This window comes from Canis lupus, chromosome 10 (genome assembly GCF_003254725.2).
Source record: "Canis lupus dingo isolate Sandy chromosome 10, ASM325472v2, whole genome shotgun sequence".
NCBI lineage: Eukaryota > Metazoa > Chordata > Mammalia > Carnivora > Canidae > Canis > Canis lupus.
The window spans coordinates 39,383,437-39,406,706 of NC_064252.1; the positions used below are offsets into that span (position 1 = coordinate 39,383,437).

General features: G+C 40.8%; 1 long non-coding RNA gene across 18 annotated transcripts in view; it reads left to right on the plus strand.

The window, feature by feature from the left end:
- LOC112669791 (uncharacterized) overlaps nt 1–23,270 on the plus strand; it is a 113,867-nt gene that overhangs the window by 27,657 nt on the left and 62,940 nt on the right. For 11 of the 18 annotated variants that reach the window (XR_007413555.1, XR_007413559.1, XR_007413553.1 and 8 more), the window contains exons 2-7: nt 15,800–15,980; nt 16,543–16,774; nt 19,200–19,311; nt 19,653–19,675; nt 21,322–21,623; nt 21,804–22,097. This is a non-coding gene — a long non-coding RNA (uncharacterized LOC112669791). Of the gene's footprint in view, nt 1–14,214; nt 14,328–15,393; nt 15,582–15,610; nt 15,712–15,799; nt 15,981–16,542; nt 16,775–19,199; nt 19,312–19,652; nt 19,676–21,321; nt 21,772–21,803; nt 22,098–23,270 lie in introns of those variants that run through there. The other 7 variants (XR_007413560.1, XR_007413556.1, XR_007413558.1 and 4 more) reach the window with 7 other exon arrangements.

Here is a 23,270-nt window from a genome sequence, read left to right on the forward strand (position 1 = left end):
TACTTTTTGCCTTATATATTTAGATGCTTCTAAATATATGTTGGGTGCATATATATTTATACTTTTTATATCCTCTTTGATATTGACTCCCTTATTATGTAATAACCTTCTTTATCTCTTTTTGCCATTTGTAGTTTAAAGTATATTTTGTTTTCTATAAGTATAGCTGCCCTGCTTTTATTTTGGGGGGGGGTGTCATTATTTGAAATGACTTTTTCTATCCCTTCACTCTCAATCTCACTCTAGCTTAAGGCTAAAGTGAGTCTCTTGTAGGCAGCATATTGTTGGATCTTGTTTCTCTTTATGCTCTAAGCCATTCTATGCATTTTATTTCATATATTTATATTTAGAGTAATTACAGCTTGAACAATGTAGGGGTTGGGGCACTGGCCCTCTGAGCAGTTGAAGGTTAGTGAATAATTTTAGAATCCCCTAAACTTTACTAACAGCCCACTATTACCTAGAAATCTTGCTGATAATGTAAGCATTTGATGAACACATACTTCATATGTTATATGTATTACATAGTGTATTCTTACTATACAGTAAGCTAGAGAAAAGAATATGCTGTTAAGAAAATCATAAGGAAGAGAAAATACACTTACAGTATTGTATTTATTGAAAAAAAATTATGTATAAGTGGATCCTTGAAGTTCAACCTGTGTTGGTCAAGGACCAATTGTATTGATAAATAAAGACTTACTATTGCCATTTTGTTAAATATTTTCTGGATGTTTTTTAGATCTGTTGTTCTTTGTATTTATCCTGCTGTCTTTTTTTTTTTTAATATTTTATTTATTTATTCATGAGAGACATAGGGAGAGGGAGAGAGAGAGAGAGAGAGAGAGAGAGAGAGAGGCAGAGACACAGGTAGAGGGAGAAACAGGCTCCCTGCAGGGAGACCGACGTGGGACTCAATCCCCGGTCTCCAGGATCACACCCTGGATGGAAGGTGGCGCTAAACCGCTGAGCCACCAGGGCTGCCTCTATCCTGCTGTCTTTTATTTTTTAATTTAATTTATTTTATTTTATTTTATTTTATTTTATTTTATTTTATTTTAGCAAGAGTCCCTGCTGTCTTTTAAAAAAATATTTACTTTATTAGACAGAATGAGTGAAGAGAGAGTACAGCAGGGAGAGAGGGAGAGGGAGAAGCAGACTCCCTGCTGAGTAGGAAGCCTGACACAAGGCTCAATCCCAGGACTCCAGGATCATGTCCTGAGCTGAAGGCAGGCCCTGAATGAACTGAGCCACCCAGGTGCCCCTATCCTGCAGTCTTATTTGTGTTTTGATGTCTTTTAGATCATGCTTTGACTTTTTTACTGTGTTCCTTTGTGTAGTTATGTCAGGATTTTTCCTAGTGGTTACGTGATGCTTACATGTAATATATTACACTTATATAACACCTTATTTTAAACTTATAACAGCTTAGGGGTGCCTGGGTGGCTGAGCTGGTTAAATGTTCCATTCTTGGTTTCAGCTCAGGTCATGATCTCAGGGTCATGAGATTGAGCTCCATGTTGAGCTCTGTGCTCAGTGCAGAGTCTGCTTGAGATTCTCTCTCTCCCTTTCCCTCTGACCCTCCCCCTGCTCATGCTCTCTCTCTCTCTCTCAAATAAGTAAGTAAATATATAAAAAATAAACTCATAACAACTTAACTTTAATGGAATTGATAAACTTCATAGTTTTATTTTCCTCTCCCTTACATATTGCTGTCCTAATTTATGTGTTTTTTTTTCATATTGTATAACTAATAACATACTGTAGTTATGGTCACTTTTACTATATTCTTTTTTAAAAAACTTTTAACCTACATTTTTTGTGGGGAGGGTTAGGGAGAGAAGGAGTAGAAGATCTTAAGCACGCTAGGCATGGAACACTATTGTAGGGCTTGATCTCACAACCCTGAGATCATGACCTGAGCCAAAATGAAGAGTTGGATACTTAACCAACTGAACCACCCAGGTGTCCCTAACCTACAGTTGTAAGTAAATAATGCACCACTATTACCATATTGCAGAATCTAACTATGACTATATGTTTACAATTACCAGTGATATTTACAATACCTTTTTATGTTTTTATGTTGTTAGTGTTCTTTCACTTCCACTCAAAGAACTCCCTTTAGTATTTATTGTAAGGCAGGTTTGGTGGTGATGAATTCCTTCAGCTTTTTTGTTTTTTTCTGTTTCTTTATTTTTTATTTTTATTTATTGGAGTTCAATTTGCCAACATATAGCATAACACCCAGTGCTCATCCTGCCAAATGCCCCCCTCAGTGCCCATCACCCAATCACCCCAACCCCCTCCCACTTCCCCTTCCACTACCCCTTGTTCATTTCCCAGAGTTAGATGTCTCTCATTGTTTTGTCACCCTCACTGATATTTTCACTCATTTTCTCTCCTTTCCCTTTATTCCCTTTCACTAATTTTTATATTCTCCAAATGAATGAGACCATATAATGTTTGTCCTTTTCCAATTGACTTATTTCACTCAGCACAATACCCTCCAGGTCCCTCCACATCAAAGAAAATGGTGGGTATTTGTCGTTTTTAATGGCTGAGTAATATTCCATTGTATACATATACCACATCTTCTTTATCCATTCATCTTTCAATGGACACCGAGGCTCCTTCCACAGTTTGGCTATTGTGGACATTGCTGCTATAAACATTGGAAAGCATTTGACTGCAGCTTTTGTTTGTTTAGAAAAGTCTTTATCTCTCTTTTGTTTCTGAAGAACAGCTTTATTTGGCATAGAATTCTTGGTTGACAGTTATTTTTTTTCAGTATTTTGAATGTCATTCTGTTCTGTCCTGGTGTGAAAAGTTTCTGTTGAGAAATCTACTGATAGTCTAATGGGGGTTTCCTTGTATGTAACCTCTCTCTCTTCTTTATTGCTCTTAAAATTCTTTTTTTTTTTGTGTGTGTGTTTGAATTTTAACACTTTACTTATAACATGTCTTGGGGTAGCCCTATTTAGGTTCAACCTACTTGGGATCCTTTGGGCCTTATGGATCTGGATGTCCTTTTCTCCACCCAGGTTTGGGAAGTTTTTAGACATCATTGCTTTAATTACACTTTCTGTCCCTTTCTCCTTCACTAATCCTTCAGAATTCCCATAATGGGAATGGTTTCTTTTCATTGTGTTCCATAATTCATGTAGACATTCCTCATTCTTTTTTATTCTTTTATCTTTTTCTCCTCTGATGGGTAATAGCCAGTGTCTTATCCTCCAGGTCACTGATTCTTCTGCAAGGTCAAGTCTGCTTTTGAAACTCTCTATTAAATTCTTTAGTTGTTATTGTTTTTTCAACTCTAGAGTCTCCCTCTCTCTTTTGATAGTTGCAATTTCCTATTGGACTACTTTTTTTCTTCATGCTTTGTGTTCCTAATTTTGTTTAGTTGTCTGCCTGTAATTTCTTGTAGTTCACTAAACTTCCTTAAGAGGGTTATTCTGAATTCTTTGTGAGACAGTTCATAGATTTCTATTTCTTTAGGGTCAGTTATTGGAACTTGATCTAGGTTTTTTTTTTTTTTTTTTTTTTTTGGTGAGATTATTTACTCAATTCTTCATGATCCTTGGTTCCTTAGGTTGGGATCATCACATTAAGTGATTGTGCTATTATTCCAGACTTTTGAGTAATTCTGCTCTTGTTTCAGATTTTACAGGTTTGCTTTGGTAGACATAGTTCTCCACTAGTTAGCTCAGTTTGGGTTTCTGGATGTGTTTACTGGTAATGTCCTTGGAAGTGTGGGGCATGCTATTATGATCTATTTTTGGGTGACACAACTGTGCAAGCTCTTAGGAAATGGATGAGGTTGTATGCCCCTGGCTAAGAACAGTTGTCTAGGTCTGTTATCTCCATTTCCTACTCAAGTGAGGCTGTAGGATGGGCTTCATGGTTGTTAGGATTCTCAGGTCAGGTTTACTAGATGGTCAAGACTGTATTCAGTAACAGATGAGACTATGAATTAGCTTCCCTGCACTGGCAGGGAAGCAGAACTGAACCTAGAGCCTGTATCATTCATTATTTGGGTGCCCAAAGCAGGTTAGAATGTACGGTGAACTCCGTGAGAATGTGGGGCCACCAGTTTTGCTCTGCTGAGAGGGGAAGCCAAGACTCTGCCTTCTGTACAAGTGCCACCCTAGGTTGGGCTGCTGAATGGACCCTGCTGCTTCCTGTTTGCTTTGGTTAGGTTCCTCAGTCGAAAAGATTGAAGGCTGTTTTCAGCGATGAGTGGGGCTATGAGTGGGGCTATGAGCTAGATTCCCTACCCCGGTGCAGCAGGAGCAGCAGCTCTAAAGCTGGTAAAGCTCTTTGTTTGTTGTCTCAACTCAAGCCATTCGGCACCCCAAGTTCCCTGACCGAACAAGGTCACTGGCTTTTTTCTGCAAGAGATTGGCTCTGTCAGGGCAGTTCTGCTAAGTAAATATGAAACAGGCATCTGGATGAAAACAAAACAAAACACTGTTAGATGTTCAGTCACCTGCAGTGAAAGCACTGAAACCAGAAATCTAAATGATTCTTCTATAGACATTATGTAGAAAACATGACCATGACATTGCAAAAATGACCCAGGACAGTTTTGTAAGCTGTAAAGTGTTACCATTTAAAATATTGAAACTTTTTTTTTTTTTTTTTACTATTTGTTCTAAGAATACTATACACTGTCAGAAATTTCCTCTTTTCCTCATATTATCAACCAGGAAGATTTTTTTTTTTCATGGAGAGGATTACAAAGAGATCAGGAAATGTGCTTTTTCAAGGTATAATTCTCCATAAGAAAAAGCATAGACTACTAAATTATCCAAATAAAGTGGCATGGGCTATTAAATTAGCCCTTCAGTGTTGGGAATTTAGGGGTGAACATTCACTATACAATACTGAATGTTCATACTGAAGATCCAGAATTTTTTAAAAAACCATTTTGCCACTAATATGCTGTGAGGAAGCAGTGCAAATTCATTAAAATTGAGGAAAGTATGTAATGTATTTATATCCTTAAATGGCTGGCCTGTTTGGACTGAAATGAGTGGTAATTTAGATACAAATTCCAGTTAAGTTGGTGAACCAGTTAACACAGTAAGTAAATTAAGTGGGCTAAATTTTAAAAAATAGATTGAATGATTAAAGTAGATAGATCAAAATCAAGGAATACTATAAAGGAATATGCACATATCCTCCAAAATGCGATATTTCTTGTGTTGCCACTTCTAAAGAAGGAAGAGACGACAAACGTATTCTGTGATTATTTGAGATGAATGTGTAGCTTTTTGAGTATGTAAAGTAGGGAAATAGAGAAAAACACTTGAATAAAAATCTAGAGGTTTACAACAAAAAATATATTTTAAAAACCTGCGTATATTTTGAATATTAAAAGGTTTCCTTTCTCTTATTTTGGTTTTGCCTTTTTAAATAACTAATGGATTTATTAGTATTCTTCACCTGAGTCAGATGACTTGGCTCCTTGGTGATTTTTCTAGTGCCTCTGATACCTATTTCCACTTGTTTTCTAAGGAGACAGTGTGTATTTAGATTTTGCAGAAATAATTTGGAGCTTTTCAAACTCCTGGGGTTAGTATTTTACATTTTGTTCCTGGGATTTTCTTCCCCTTTGCCTTTTATCCTCCCTCTTAAAGTTTAAAATTAATCTCCCATTCCCACTTTTTTTTCTTCTTGTTTTCCTCTGTGGTTCACTTCTTTCTGAGTGATATTGCTGGAATTTCTCTGCTCCACTATCGAGTTTCTTTTTCAATTATCTTTTTATACATCTATTGACTATCTTTTATCACATAGAATCCTTATCTGTCCCTGTTCTTTTTACTTTTATGGACATAACATGTTATCATCTTTCTATGGGGATCCCTCCAGCTACTGGAAATTTTGAACCAATATAAGCTGACGGACAACTGATTTTTCATACAGTATTGAATTTCTAATTGGTCTTCCTCTGTAACTTCTTGTCCACAGTTGCACCGGCTTGTTCTATCTCTTCCTAATGGATGCCAGCCCTGCCTTCTTCACTTGCGTGTTGGAATCCTCCTTTGTCTGGCAGGCTTTGGTCATATCTGAGAACCTTTAGGTGGAAAGTTCTGCTTAGCCAACTTAACATGGGCATTTTACTTTATTGTTATTTTTGTAGATCATTCTTTTAAAAAAAAAAAAAAAGTTTGGGCAGCCTGGTGGCTCAGTGGTTTAGTGCCGCCTTCAACCTAGGGCCTGATCCTAGAGACCCGGGATGGGGTCCCACGTCAGGCTCCCTGCATGGAGCCTGCTTCTCCCTCTGTCTGTGTCTCTGCCTCTCTCTCTCTCTCTCTGCCTCTCATGAATAAATACATAAAAATCTTAAAAAATAAAAATAAAGAAGTTTATATTTTAATTCCTGTTAGTTAACATATGTTATATTAGTTTCAGATGTACAGTAAACAGGCATTTTAGTACCTTTTTCTCATCAGCTAAATACATGCTACATCCACACCCAACCTTTTTTTGGAACAGACCTGGCTGGTAGCAAGAGGAGCCCTTGGATGAAAGGTGGCACAGCATGCATGTGAGTCAATGGCCAGACAGACAGGGTTCTGACCGGGGCCCTCCCCTTACACTGTGTGTATGTCACCCTGGGTAAGCCACTGGATTCCCTGCACCCCTCTGCATTCTTGGAGATAAGGGTTTTTGTGTGAATTTCGTGCTTGGCACATTTCCAGTAAGTTTTAATTCTCTCTGTACTCACCTGTGGTTGAGACCTCAGAAAACTCCAGGCAATACAAGTTACACACAGTAGGCACGTTAGATGTTGCAGAAGCTAGGCGTGGTGGAAATAATACCATTACCATAGCACTCTCAGTGTGTCAACGCGGTATTATTGTCCATTTCCTTTTATCTTTACAATGACCCTGAAGTCTGGTGAAGCTCCCTGGCCCCTCAGCAGGGAACTGGGCATCTCTTTGGGCCACAGCTGCCGTGTGATTAATTTGCGAGGGAAGAAAGGCCCACTAAAAAGCCACGTGGAAATTATGAAGGTAATGGCTAGTAAGAGATCATCCTGAGTGTGGAAAATTGGAGCCATTCAGCCTGTAGAAAAGAGGAGTTTTATGTTTCATTCCCAAGTTCAGAGAAAAGAAAACCTTTCCTTTTCTTTTCCTCCTTGTTGTTGTTGGCAAGACTCTGTAAGACTGCAACTCACATATAAGACACACTGGGCCAACTTTTCAAAGAGCCTCTATACTTTGCATGTGTTAGATTTTTCATGCATAGCTACAGCTCTGGGTGGTGGTAGAGCTTGTGGGGTGGAGGGGAGGGTGGGCACAGATGGGTTTTTCACATTTGCCACCTCACTTTGAATGTGTAAATGTACTAATTTTGTGAGATTTGGTTTTCTTAAAAGTAGAGTTCCTTAAGCAGGCTTGTATCTAGAGCAGTGTAGTCTTTAAATGAACAGTTCTGAAAATGATAGGGGATCTGTGCCTGTCTGCCTGGACAGTGGTAAGAAGGTGGTGGTGTATTGTTTGAAATTGAACCAAGACAAATGAGAGACACAATTTGTGTGGGCTGGACTAGTGACTTGCAGTTGCGTACAGGGCATGCCATGCCTTTTTAAAACCTAGGCACTTTTTGTCTCAAGTGGACCTTCACTAGGGAATGATTAAATGGCTCAGAGTTAGTGATTTGATAACAGAAAGCCTGGAAAGTTCGGTTTATTCTCAGAAAGATTGCTTAGATTCCTTCTTTCTGATGTGACACCCCTCCCCCCAACCCGGTAACTTTAAACTCCCTCCTTTTGTCTGTTTGCTGTTGACGACTGTTAGGATAGAGAAGGTTATGTTATGGTAGAAAATACCCATCAAAACCTCAGTGGCTTAAAACTACAGAAGTTTGTTTCTTTTTCTGTTTTTGTTGGTTCTGTGTCTTTGCTATATTATTTATTTATTTTACCTTTAATTCCAGCATAATTTCTAAAATTTTAATTGCACTGTAGTTAACGTGCAGTGTTACATTAGTTTCAGGTGTACGATACAGTGATTCGACACTTCTCTCCGTCGCCCCATGCTCGTGACGACAAGTGCACTCCTTAATCCTTGTCATCTATCCCCCCACCCCCAGAAGTTTAGTTCTTGATCCCATTGCATGTCCATCGAGGGACAGAAGGGGAGCCTGCCAGCTGCAGACAACTAGGGACTCCGAATGATGGAAGCTCCTCTCTGCACCTGTTTCCACACACACTGTAGCAGGAGGAAGGGGACACGGTGAGGTTTGTCCTAGCTAAGGCTTCTGCTCAGAGGTGACACCTGCCACTTCTCACATTTCATTGGTCAAAAAGTTGTACACGATCATGTTTAACTTCAAAGCAGTGGAAGGGACATTCAATCCTACGCTGAGCCTAGGAGGAGAAGAGAAATTAATAACCTGCCTATGACTACCTCATCAGCCATTAGACATCATCACACAGGGAAGGGATTTGTCTTGAGTTTATGGTAATTAGCACTGCCAATGCTAATTTCTCTGCCCCGGACATTTCTGAGCGTTGGTTAAAAAAGTGTTGTCACATATTTCCACAGTAGTCCCATGAAATGAATGTTCTGCATCCTTGGAACCTTATAATACAGCAGCTTCAAGGACTATTGATACTTTGAAATGCTTTCGGTGACAATGATTATGATGAAAATAATAGTGAAGAGTAAAAACTTGCCCACAGAGAGAAATCTACCCCTTAAATAGTGCTTTAACTCAGTTCTTTCTTTTGAAAGTACCTTTCAAGTCTTAATCAAAGGACAACATCTTCATAACCAAACTAATCAACATTTGATGGATAAGGAAGTTAAGGATCAGAGAAGATAGAGTAGACTTCTCAGGTCTCTAAGATAGAAGTTTGAAGTGTTGAATTCATGTTGGGGGATTTTACTGTAATCACCAAAACCACCTACAATGCCACGCTCACTACAGACCACCCCCCCCACGCCGACACCACCACCGTCCCCACCACCACCATCACCACCACCTCACCACTACCGCTACTATCACCATTTAATGTTAGAACACAAACCGTATGATCCAAATCATGTTTCTTTTCAGGCCCATCAGGGGAACCATAAAATTAGGTAAGATTTTTAGCAATTATGTTTTTTTTCCCTATACATTTCATAATCCAGGAATTAAAAAGGTCATGGAAGAGGATTAGCAACTCAGAACTACCTTGGGGGCTGGGTTTGGACTAAACTTATCTTTCTCCCTCTTGAATTTGTCCTTTTCTTTTTTCTTTATAATTTTCTTCCTGGAGTACTTTTTCTCCCTCCTTTAAACCTGGAAGAGAACCAGCGCTAAAAAAAATGCCACACTTGGGTCCCAGAAAGGGGTGGTGTATTACGGTAGCACTTACTTTAGCTCCTTTATCACATACACCACTTAAATATAGCCCTTTGAGGAGCACAGATGTGGCCAGGATCATCAAAGTTGGGGCTATTTTTTTTTTCCTGCCAAACTCTGCTTAGAAACCAGCATGAGGAAACTGGAAGGAGCTGTCCCAAGTGACATGGCACGACTGCCCAGTGCATCGGAGGGGTTTGGCAGAGTCATTGCAATCAGCAGGTCTCACTTCATGAATTCACCTGTTTGCACTGATTTGAATGTGATGCTTCAGGCCTCTGCAATAGAGTTCAGAGTGGGCTTTCTTTGGAGGTGGTTTTCATTGGCCACTGAACTATGGAGATAAAGGTTCTGTCTTAGCCTCTTGGCTAGTGTGGGGAAGGATGGCATCTTGGACTCTTGCCCATAGTGTGTGTAGTGTTACCAACCTTCTGCAAGGCCTAAGGCATTTGTGTCTTTAAATACCCTTGCCAGCAGAGGTAATGATGGAAGGTAGAAAGGTTCTGGCCCAAAGATAACACCCTAGAGCTTTACTAAACCCTTACCCCCACCCCCAAATATTAACAAAACAAGGACGTTATCACATTACCAATCTGGGCCGCAGTTGACTATTTGCCAAGAATTCCACGTTTCCACCTCACATAATACATTTTATTTTTCTTTTGGGGATTTGTTTTCTGAGTCAGTTTACTTCTTCGTGGTCCAATAATCACCAAATGGAATTCTCTCCATCTTTCATCCTTCATCATTAGGGGAAAAATACAGTATCATTTTCTGGCAAGAAATAAATATCTCAAAATGAAAGACAATATTTAGTGACCAAAAAAAAAAAAAATCCCTCAAGAGCACTACTTTTCTGATGAATCAGAGCTGGAAGTGATTAAGGGCTCAGTGCATTAAAACAATGAGTACTCACGTCCATTCCTTCATTTTCATAAGAAAATCAAACATCCTCTTTTAAGGAAGTGGGGGGTTGTTTAACAAATCTTTCAAGTGAGCCCTAGATAAGTGCATTGGCATGGTTTGAGGAAACGCATAGAGGAAATTAAAAATATTTATTTTATTGAACTAATATTCCCAGCTGGAGATTAAAGTAGCAAATGGAGCCCACAACTGTAAGGTGGATGCTATCCGCCCATTTAGTTTCTATTTGTTTTGTTCCTAACTGTCAACCTGAACTTGAGTAGAAGTTTTAAATTGTAATTTACTAAGTGCTTATAAGAGTGTTCCTTGTATATAAAATGGGGTAGTCTGAGATTGTATTTTTGGATAAAAATATGTGTAGTTTGATTGCACTTGAATTGGTGAATTTTTTTTTTATATGTTCAGAATGTGAAATTCCTGGTTTTCTTTAGGTTGACTACAATTTTGCTGTGTTGTAGAGAATTATGATTTCATGATTGTGCAAGTTTGGAATGTTTCTCATGCCATTTTATTATGGATTTCAAAAAACATTTTTAAAAGCTATATTTAGGGGGCCTGTCAGTGGCATGGTTGGTTAGGTGTAAGATTGGTGGCTTAAGCTCAGGTCATGACCTCAGGGTCCTGGGGTCAAGCCCTGTGTCAATTCCACAATCAGCTTGGAGTCTGCTTGAGATTCTCTCTCCTTCCTCTGCTCCTCCCTCTTGTGCGTGCTCTGTCTCTCTAAAATAAATAAAATAAATCTTTATATATATATATATATATATATATATATATATATATATATATAAAGTAGTAGTTACTCTCTCTATATATATGGCATTATTTAGGAATCAGGGCTAGCTATTTTCATTTCAGAGTGTTAACTCTTAGCTATTGGATCTGAACATCCTATTTAAGCCTGGCTGTGGTCAGGTCTTCTTCTTGGATGGACAACTGTAAGGAATTTTTATTTTAGATTTATAAGGGAAGAGATATGTGGAAAGTAGGCATGTCACATGCATGTTTGCTTGAGTGGCAGATAGTAGCTACAATAGTTAAGCTTCCATCAGTAGTTACTATGTTCCAGGCAATAGACCAAAGAATTTATGTCCCTTATTTCTTGTGGAGACAGTTACTGTTTTGCAGTAACTATAATTATCATTATTTTCCAGGTGAGGAAATTGACCTCTCAGAGAGGATACCTCACTTTCTCAGGAGCTCCTAGCGGGCAAGTGCCAGAGGTAGGGTGCTCCTGGTACGTGCCCTGTTGACTCCCCACCAGGTGTTGTGGGGCTTCTCTTACAATGGCAGAGACCCAGGTGTTTAAAGATGGTCTTTTTCAAGCTCTTGGGGCAAAAACTGATAAATGCAAAAGCAGGGCTGCATTCCCATCCCTTTCCAGTTCGTAGACATTCTCTTGCAGAACAAGCATGCATTTGCAGGCCAGCTTTTCCATGGAAAAGCTAGAGTGGGCACACGTTCAATTCAATTCCCACTGTGCTTTCTCACAGAGGTTCTTCCACAAGATTACAAAGACTGGGAACCTAGCCTATTATTATTAATAATTTTTAAAAGTTATTCTGGTTTCTTTTAGGGCCATATCAGTTTCAAAGATCGCTGTCAGGGTGGGAGCAACTGAAGTTGAAATGGCCTGAATGCTAAATGTAGCCTGAGAGCGGAAACTTTGTTCTTCAGAGTTGAAAAGTCGGTGGAATATTCATAGAAATGTAATACGAGCACAGGATACCGAGTCAGTGTCAAAACTTTGTTCCAAACCATATTTGCTGTTTGTAAAACTGGCTCCTCAGAGCCCGGCTGGGGGATGAGAGGGCAAATGGATTACAGCATGCCCTGAGACAGGGCTGCGGGTCCGGGGCTCCCTTTCCCACAGAGGGTAGGTCTTTTCTCCACAGGAATCAGGGTTCTGGGCAGGGGCAGGGAGTGGAGGCAAAGGGACTGGGGTCCCTTCCAAGAGGACCATCTCTGCCTCAGTTATGGAAACCTTTCCTTCTTATTCCTACCCAAGGTTTGTTCCTGAAGTTTGAAATAGAAACTCTGGAGGGATCTATGTAGTGTTCTGCACATGCAGAAGTGACACCATTTGCTTTTTCCTTGAAGTTCTCCTGATCATGGTATTGATAAAAAAATGATAGTGGCATAGATCCCAATGAATATCATCTTCAGATGCTGGAATTGGATCTTAAAACTAACCAGAGGAATCATCTACTGATGACCCAAATTTCCTTTCAAGAATTAACAAATTCTCTCTCATTTTTCCCCCCATGGAACTCTACTCATCTGTAGTTAATCTAAGAATTAACATTTAGCAAATTACTGCCTTAAATGAGGTATGTGCCTGGTGGCTCAGTTGATTAGAACCCTGTGCTAATGAGATCACGAGTTCAGTCCTCAGGAGGGCTGGTTCCCTTCACCGTGGTCCCTCTCTGAACCTCAGCCAGGCCTCCAAATGAACACTGCTCACAAGTGGCCTTTTGGGGGAAGAATCAACACAAATTCTTCATCATTTGTGGGGGGAAAAAAAAACCAACCCAAAGCAGATGCCCTGCGTTAACTTAGAGTATGACAGTGATCCCGTGGGGTAACGAAATGGTACCCACGAGGCTGCAAAGACTTCTTGCAGACTGTGGAAGTGCCACACTTCCTGGGGATGGCTTCCGGGCTGGGAAAACAGATATGATGTGTGTACAAGGCTCCAGTCTTGCACAGTGAAAGGGGGAGTGTCATCTAGGAACAGTAGGAGGCTGGATGTTTCTCTGTAGGGCAGACTCAAAGGGAGTCTCGTGCAGGGAGTTTTGTTCAACTTTCACTAATCACTTATTTAAAAGACAGATCATTCTGGGCCTTCTCTTTATAAATGTCAGCAGTCATGCAACCCATGGGACCATTTCTTCCCCAGCCAGGCCACTCCAGCCATTTTTCTCAGGCTGGCAGGAGACACAGTAGCTGAGAGCTTGAAGAGCAGGAGAGGTTCTCACTCTCTTGCTTTCTCTCCATTTTCCACTCTCAGAAACCACTTTTTTTTCAGAGCCAGGTCCAGTTCTGAGGCTCAGTCTCACCCAAGCATGACCGGATGCATTAATATCCTCTGAGGCCATTTCTTGGGTTTCGGGAAGAATAATGCCTAATGAGCTCCAGCTGTGCCCGGTGGCATTCCCTGTTGCAACCAGCAACCCCCACTGGCTTTCTTCCATTTTCCAAGAATACCTTCTTCAGGGCAGCAGCCACCTCTCTCTCTCTCTCTCTCTCTCTTTAAAAAAACTTTAACCACTGCATCCTTATCACCTAGCAGATTGCTTTGTGTATAGAAGTTCAATAAATATTTGCTGAATATTCAATTGTGGAACTGGTTCCGTTTAGACAAAGGCAATTTTTTAAATGTTATCACCTTATTTTTCTCTTTACAGAATTATATGTGCTTACTGGAAAAAAATTAGAAAATAGAGAATAAATATCACCCATAATGTCATCACTTGGAGATAGCCTTTCTTGACATTTTGGGGTGCATGATATTTACATCTGTATGCATATCTATCATTTGTACGGGACTCCGACAATTCATATTATTATGCAATCATTTTTTATTTACATAAAAATCTTCGCATGGTATTATATATTGATATTATATATTCTTCTACCTTAGTATCTTTAATTTTTTTTCAGAGCATTTTATTGCATGACTGGGCTTCAGCTTAATCAGTCACATATTAAAACCGCCTCGTAGCTTAAACTTTCTGCATAGTTTTGTTTATTTCCTTGGGACAAATTCCGGCAGGAAGAATTGCATGGTCCCACGGTTTTCTAATTCACTATGTGTTGGCAAGTTATGGGTCAGAGAGGTGCCACCGATCTGAACTCCTGCCTGCAACCATGTCCTCCCTTGCTGGACGGTATTAATCATTCTTTTGTATATTTGCTAACTCCTAGGCCAGACGATATCAGCGTGCATTTCCTGTAACAGTAGTGAAGCTGAATATTTTGTGTGTGGCTATATTGATACTTGCTTTGCAAGGTGCCTGCTAACTTCTTTGAAGACCCAGGTATTCTGAGGACCAGTAGATTCATTCCTCTCTGTTTCATAGGGTTATTGTAAGAATTAGTTGATGCAACCTATTTGAATAAGTTTGCAAGCTACAAAGCAATACACCAATGTGTTGATCGAATTTGTGATCTGGTAGGGCGAGGGTCAGGAGGAATCGTCACCTGAGGGCAAATGGGCTGAGTAAATGGGTTCCAAGCAAAGACCTGGGTGAGCTTTCCTGGAGGAGGTATGCGGAGGGACACCTGTGAAGAAAGGGAAAGAGGACGTGCCCTGAAGATCTGTTACTTTGAGAAGGTCACTGGAAAAGAGACAAGGTCAGAGATAGCACAGGGGCTGGCAGCTCCAGACAGGAGCTGAGTAGGCACAGAGGGGAGCAAGATGGGCCAAGGAGTGATAGGAAACAAATGGGATCGTGCTGAGGGTGGTCTGTGATCTCCCTGGGGGGTGAGGTGAAGGCGTCTTCTCACATGTCTCTAAACCAGCCACGGAAAAGAGAAAACACCAGCAGAGCCCGCTTCTCTGAAGACTGGTCTGAAGCCCAGTGTGACCAAGGCAGGTGTGTTTAAGAGCAGACAGGGAGATCGGTGCCACTGCACACAAGTGTGGTCACCTGGCTGGAGCACACCTGTGCTTTCCTGTCAATCCTGGGAATAACCACACCCGGGAGGGGAAAAGAAATGCATAAAGCAGTGGTAATTAAATAAAATCCCACACTAAAATTGTCCCAGCAAGTATGGGATCCCAGGTATATAGAAGTATAAATAAATATATGTACTATGTAATAAACGTGATGCGTATTTACTATATATAGCGTGTGTCTCTCTCCATTACTATGTACATAAAATACATGGATATAGGCATATGCATGCTTGCCCGTGGTCATCTCCAGGGAGAGGGAATTACCTTTGCTTGTCCTCACTTGTTTCAGTGTCATTTCACTTATTACAACAAATATGTATTCTCTAATTTGTAAATGATTGGGTAAAGAAAAAAATGGTTAAGGCTAGGAAGAGGTGTGCTGTGAGGGTGGCCTGCCACTGTCCCTGTGACAGCGTGGGCGGGGATTGGTTAGGGCAGCAGAAGCTGAGGTCCCAGGGCTGTCACCAGAGCCCCTGCTAACTCGGACAGAGGAACCCCTGGAAGCACCTGAGAGTCACACCTGGGCCCCTCAGGGCACTGGGCTCATTGGCATGTCACACTGAGATGACAGGAGAAGCCGTGCCTTCTTGGCAGGCAGGACTCTAGCCAACAGGTAAGACGTTTCCAGGCTGGGAGTCAACATAGGCCGCCTGTTTCCAGATTGGGCAAGCATTGCCACCTGGCAGGGAGGAGGCCTGGGTTCATTGCAGGGAAGAGAACTTGAGCTTGGTGCAGGAGGAAACGTGAGAGCTTTTCTCCTTCAGTTCAAGGGCTGTCACCCCAGCCATGAAACAGAGTATCTGACTGGGACTTTTTGTGATTTTACATCAGGTGCAGCTGCTTTAAGGCAACACAGTTTCTCATGTCCTTTATGTCTGGCTGTCCCATGGTCTGGAGACAGAGTCGGGGGAACAAGCCTGAGCTGGTCTCTGACTTCCTGGAGTTACACTCGATTTGGGGAGATGGATGGATGGATGGCACACAAGGGACCGACCAGAGAGCGTCACACATGGTAAGATTGCTCTGAAGGAAACCAAAAGAAGTGGGAAGATCAGGGCTGGGCTACTTTGGATCCAAAGGCAATGGAAGGTCTTTTGGAGGAGAGGATGTTTAAACTGAGTCAGGAACAAAGAGAAGGGGGCAGCAGGTGAGTAGCCAGCCGGCAGAAGGGGGACCCAGGAGGCAGGACTCCAGCTCAGCCTGTTGGCCCTGTGTCTGGAGAGCAGCGAGTGCAGGATGCTGCTCAGGAGGAGGCTTGAGAGGCCAGCAGGCATCAGATCACATCACACCTGGCCCTGTAGGTGGGTCCTATCTGGATGTTTGATTTTACCCTCAGTGCAAAGGCAAGGTAAAATCTGACGTGATGATGCAACATCTAAGCTTCAACTCAGCGTATGTAAAGATTGTTGAATGAGTATAAACTAAATCAACGGATTGATATTCCGGGGTCAGAAAATGTCCCGTGTGTCTTTTATTTTATTTTCTATCATTATTTATGTTATATATTTTATTGTATTTTATTTTTAAGCTATGGTTTTGACTTCTACATTACATGAAAAATCACTCCCATTTAGATTTATTTTCACAAAAAGACCAAGCTACAGTGATGCGAATAAAGTTTGATGCTGCAGAGTGTGCCTGAAATCGAAGGCAAGGTGAATGAGACACTGTGTCCAGAGTGTGGGGTGTACGAAGCTCTTCCACACTCGGATGCCCTCCGTCTTTGTCATCCTCCAGCATGCTGGGCTGCGCAGGTGCTCCTGCTGTCTCCGTGGTATCTCCAGATGAGGAGACCAGCTCAGAGAGGTGAGAAAAGACCGGGCAGGGCTGTATCCCTCTAAAACCAGCAGGCACCTGGAGTTAGTGTGAGGTAGAGACCAGACATGGACTTTGAGGTTGGGTAGATCTGGTTTCCAGACCCTCTCTGCACTCAACCGTTGTGGGACTTTGGAATAGACACCCTATTGTCCGATCTCCGTGTGGCTCATTTTCCATTTTTAAAATGGGGATAATACAATTTACCTCCTAATATATTGGTGTGGATTAAAAGAGAAGAATTAGAACATCTGGCACACAAGAGACGCTCAAGGAATATTAGTTTCTTTGTTCCTTTACCTGCAAAAAATCCACGAATCCGTCCAAAAAAATAGACCATCCTTTAGAATAGAACCTTACCCATTTCTTTTTTGTTTTTGTTATTGACGGGACGTCCGAAAGGATGTTAGTTTTCTTGTTGTTGTAGTTGGGTTTGTGGTAAGCTGACTTTGCACTTTAAAAGGGAAAAGAAGGAAATCTGTAGTACCTCAAACAATGAGCCTTTTTAAAACCTGCATTGGACTCCAATTTCAAAGAATATTCTTATTAACATACTTTCTTATAAATGGGACGCTACTCATCAAATATTTATAAGTAGTAGCCCGAGAAGCCAGCGCAGTGCTTGGCAAGCCTGGGGACATTTCCCACGTGCGCTGTGGGATGGCGTAGGCAGGGGAGACCCTTTAATTTTGTGACATGGTTTGGGGGCTCCAGTGTGAGCTAGTCTTGGCATGGTTTCTCCCTGCTCTGGGCCTGTTCTGGAGTCTTTCAGGACTCCCACGTAGACTGTCCTTGCAGGCAACTCCCTTTGAAGTCCCCGGGAGCTCTTTGAATGGAAAACATACACAACGGGGTGTTGATGCAAATAAGCATCAGACCTGATGTACGTGGGGGAATAAAGGTGCTTCTCACACCAAATATTAGCTCTTTAGCCCAGAAACTATGGTTTGATCATTAAATAGAAAAATCAGCTCCCCCCCCCAAAAAAAACCCAGAATCTATCACCAAAGCTCCACCATATCCATTCTCTCAGGAAATGATAAACCTGCTAATTACCCGAGAGTTTTAATTAAGTAACAGATATAGACAGTGCCGGGCTCTGTTTTTACTTTAAACATATCAATAAAATAAAATTCTCAATTTCAGGGCAACTTGCTAAATGAAAAAAAAATTACTATCTTTTGAAATATCACTCATCGAGTGCGATAATTTAGAAAAATATCTCTATTAGAGATAGTTAGAGATATTTTTTGGTTGGAAATGCAGTCACCGAGGTAGCACAAAGCTGCAATTTGTAGACAGGTTAAGTAAATTAAATCACTCACTGTCTTTTTTTTCAATGGCTTTAAAAGTTAAAGGTAATTTGCAAAGAAAACGCTCAGTTTGAATTGGTTTGTAATATCTGTTAATGATCTTTAAAAAAATCCACTTATTCACAATCCTGTCCCTGAGGGAATTCCAGCATGCTATCAGAAAAATTTCTTAAGTCTGAAATGTCATTAGCTAGTGATTCCTTTGAAGTAAAAAGCCCTGAAAAAATAAATTATATAAGGTATACAAGTGCGCAGGACAATCACTTTGATGAATAATATCTGTGTTTTTCGTACCTAAAAACGCAACAATTGCAATCCAAGCTGTTAAATTATAGAGCTGTCTTCGGAATTACCTTGGTGTAGGTACGCGTGCTCTGTTTATTTCACACGTATATTGAGTTCTTCCATATATTTATAGATTGTTGATGTAAAAACAGTAGTGTTGAAACAATTTTGATTATATTCATTGTGTTTACCTTTTGGAAACACAAGGTGTTGCCTAAATACAGCTCTACAGGTGTTGCCATCCAGAACTAAAACAATAGCCTGTTTCAGGGCCACATCCTGGATCCCTGAGCCGGGCGCCCTGAACAGGGGTGCGAATACTGCGCAGCCCCTCGAATTGTCCAATATTAGATAACAAGAGCTGTGCAATACTACACCAAAGGGGCAATTTTCTTCCTGACCCTGGCTGGCTATCAGTTTTTGCCTGGAAGCAGGGGAGTCTTTGTAATACGATATTAGTCAGTGAAACTACAGATGCTGGTTTGGCTGCTATAAATAGCTAATCTATCTTTCTTTCTTTCTTTCTTTCTTTCTTTCTTTCTTTCTTTCTTTCTTTCTTTTTTTTTTAGTTGGATTTTAGTAAACCATTGGCTACAGGTTAATTACACATTTCGTAAGAAAGCATTTCCTTGTAGCCAGCCTAAATTTGTTACCCTTTAATCCCGCTGTATAGAAGGCTAGCAGTGTATGAGCCTCCAGGAGGACCTTCAGTGTGTCTTTATTTTACATACTGGGGCTTTAACTTTTTGTTCTCCTCACACACTACTTACCTTTTAGCGAAACTGCCAAGGACCTGGTTTTATTCATTTTTCCTCCAGGGGAAGGCATTCTGTTCTTCTTGATCCAGCTGATTTGTGACTGTAGGTGTGGTTCATTGGTTCGTCCTGTTTTCTGCTCTGTAGCTGACATCCGGAGAGCACACTGACATAGGTGAGAATAAGCCACTGATGGATTTTGATCAAAATATTCTACAATATTTAGTGCTTTCATTTACTGCATCTGAAAATGGAAATCAACACTTGAAATTTTGGGCGGGAAGCTTTATTGGAGTTCCATCTATCGAAGATTACAAAGAGCAGAGCATGGGACTCAGTGTGTTATCCTGGAGTGTGTTCTCCTGGAGAGAACACATCCTGTAACCACCTCCTGGGACAAGAAAGAGAATATAGCCAACATTCCTGCCTGCCCCTAGGCTGAGACTCTCCTTTTCTCCTCAAAAATAACCACTCTGCTGACTGTTTTTTATTTTTTTGTTTTTGTTTTTGTCTCAGCTTCATATGAATGGACTCCTTTGGTAAGTGTTCTTTTGCATCTGGTTTCATCCTTTCAACATAGTGTCTGTGAGCTGTGTCTGTGTTGCTGCGGTGCAATATATTCTCCTTGTTTTATCTCATTCCACTGTATCAATAATATACCACAGTTAACCATTTTGCCCCTGATGCACATCGGGGTTGTTGTTGATTTTTGGCTATTTCGGAGAACTGCCAAATGCTTGCTCATGCACATCTTGGTGGGTGTGCATGCATATCTGTTGCGTATGTAGACTAAGAGGGAAGTTACTGAGGTGTAGGGCATGACCATGCTGAGCTTTAATGACGTCACTTTTCCAAAGAGGTTGTATTAGTTTCTAGTCCCACCAGCGGTGGGTGAGAGAGAACGCTTGTTAACATTTGATATTCTTCATCTTTTTAATTTTGGTCATTCTGGTGATATGGTGAATCTCATTATGGTTTTGATTCCCCAGATTATTAAGAAGTTGAGCATCTTTTCATGTACATTGGCCATTTGGATATTTTGTGAATGGACTTTTCAAGGGTCTTGCTAATGTTTCCAATGCACTGATCTTCTTTTCTTATTGTCTTGTAGGAAATATTTATATATTTTGGATATGATCCTTTTTTTTAAGAGAGAAAGAGCGAGAATGTGTATGTAGGGGCAAGGGGGTAAGGATAAGAGGGAGAGAGAGAATCCAAAGCAGGCTCCATGCCCAGAGCGGAGCCCAATGCAGGGCTCTATTTCACGATCCTGAGATCATGACCTGAGCCAAAACCAAGAGCTGGATGCTTACCTGACTGAGCAACCCAGATGCCCGAAGGATAAGATCCTTTTTTGATTTATATATTGCAAATATCATATACCACTCTGAATTTGACTTTTTACTCCCTTTATGGTGTCTTTGGATGGATAGAACATTTTGATTTTTATGTAGCCTAATTTTGCAATATTTTCCTTTGTAGCTAGTGCTTTCTGTGTCTTATTTAAGAGAGCTTTGCTTATCCCAAGGCCATGAAAAATATCCTTTCATATTGTTTTCTGGAAGCTTTATTGTTTTACCTTTCATATTCAGAGTTATAATCCATATGTCATTGATTTTTTGCATATGGTGTGAAGTTGGGATCAAATTTTTTTTTTTTCTCCACAATATCTATTTACCCTATACCATGAATGAAAAAGATTTCTTTCTCCAGGCCTCTGAAAGGATAGATTTGTCATAAACTAGGTACTTATTTATAGAATGATCCTGTAGACACCCCCCCCCCCACTTTATTCTGCTAGTACGGTGAGTTATTTAATAGGTTTTTTAATGTTAAACCAATCTTCCATTTCTGGACTAAACCCAACCTGGTTATGATATATTATTTATTTGAAGTATTGCAGCGTGTTTTGATAGTTTTTACAACAAGGCACAAGCATGAGACTCACCTGTAGCTTTCTTTTAGTGTAATATCCTTGTCAGGTGAGTTATCAAGGCTTAGCTGGCTCATAAAATGAGTTGGAGAAGTGTCCTCTGTATCTTATTTAATACATTAAAACATAAATAAGTCTAATGTAATATAGTTATTTAAAATATATGTAGGTTGCCTTAAGTATATTATTAGTCAAGGTTCTCCAGAGAAGCAGAACCAAGTGTAAGCATGTGTGTGTATTTATTCATTATAGGAACTGACTAGCACAATTATGGAGGCCAAGAAGTTCCACAGTCTGCTCTCTGCAAGCTGGAGACCCAGGAAAGCTGGTCACATAACTCACTTCAAGTCTGAAGACCTCAGAATCACAGAGCGTTTGTGGGGAGCAATTGTGTAAATTCTAGGTGGATTCTGAAGGCCCAAGAACCAGAAGCTCTGAAGCCTGAGGGCAGGAGAAGATAGATGTCTCAGCTGAGGCATAGAGAAAACTCACCCTTCGTCTGACTTTATGTTCTATTCAGGCCCTCAATGGATTGGATGATGCCCACTGCTTTGGTGAGGGTGGTCTTCCTTAGTCATCTACTGGTTCAAAATCTAATCCCTTCCTGAAACACTTTCACAGACACTTCCAGAAATGATGTTTTACCAGTGATCTGGGTGTCCCTTGGCCCAATCAAGCTGACACATAAAAGTAACCAGCACTGTAAGTATTCATTACAATTTCTTTCATTCCAGGCTTCTGGAATGAATTTTAATGGAGACTTGTGGCAGGAGACTGGTTTCTGTGTTTGCCTGGGGAAGAGAAGGGAAGTTACACTACCTTCCGGGACTCACAATCTGCTTGTGTGCCCAAGGCTGACATTTGTTACTGCATCTCAATCCTGGAACCATGATCAGGGCTCATCCTGGATTTAAAGGAGGACCTATAAGATGAGAAGCTTTCTGGACATACATGACAAGCACTCAGATAAAACACCTGCTCCCCACTAAGAAACTTCAAAGCCAACTTCATCCACTTTGACCCTTCAGGTACTGTTCCATAGAGTGTTTTTTTTTTTTTTAACTCAAATCCCCTTCAGTACTATCTCCATCTCTCCATAGTACAAGGCCTTACCACCTCTTGCTTGGGCTATGGCATTTGTGGGACACTTAGTGTCCATTTCATCCCCTTCCCAGCCATCCAAGTGCTCACTCTAGAATGGGCAGCTGGCCATGATAGTCTCTGTTGAAAACTGCTTGGTGGCTCTCCATTGTTCTATGAGAGGCAGTCCAGGCTCTTAAACATAGAACACGAATTCTCCCACCACCTGGCTCTCGCTTACCTTTCCGGCAGCTCTCTTGCTCCTCTTGGGTCTTTGCTGCACACTCTAGCAACTCTATCTGCTTGCAGTCCCCAGTGTTTACTCTGGGGTTCTTTATGTCTCAGCTTTTTGTATGCTGATCTTTCCCCTGGGAAGGGACTCTCCATGTCTTTCTCCTGGGCAATCCATTCTTTAACAATCAACTGAGGTCAGAGACCCTCCATCCCACCCAGCTGGGGTGGCATGGTCTCCTTTGCATCCATGCCTCTGTGTCTGATGATTAGATTCTGGACTTCTTGAAGGCTGGTTCAGATCTTGGTCATACCTACATCTATAACTTGCTGCATACTCAAAGGTAACAGGTGTTCAATAAAACATGTACAGACTTAAACGGAAGGAGCAACACTTAAGAATTGACTAGTTTGGGTTTCATTTCATCTTTTTTTTGGAAGCCTGAGAGGGAGTGACACAGCCCTAATGCTGTGACCAGAAGGGAGGAAGGAAGGCAAAGACTACGGAAAATCTGCAGATAGCAATCTCTTCCTGAATGACAGTTCGGTTCAAATGATTAAAACCCTTACAGTGGGATTCACTTTCTGTAGAATGGATTAGTAACAAGGATTTTCTATAAAGATAGATTTTTTTTTCCAGAGAAACAAATTTGGACACCTTGCTCCAAGAATTTAAATGAGAAAAATAATCCTCCTTAAAAGGCAAATTGACCAATATCCTTCCCCTTTTCTCTTATTAATAAAAGAGTTTACACAGAAACCCTATAAGAAGTTGTGTAAGAGATTCACAAGGATCATTAAAGTCTCTACTAGACATTCACTTTCACTTTGTAAAATTGGCTGTACCCTCAAAATGGTATCACATAAAAATAGACTTTCTGGGGCTCTTA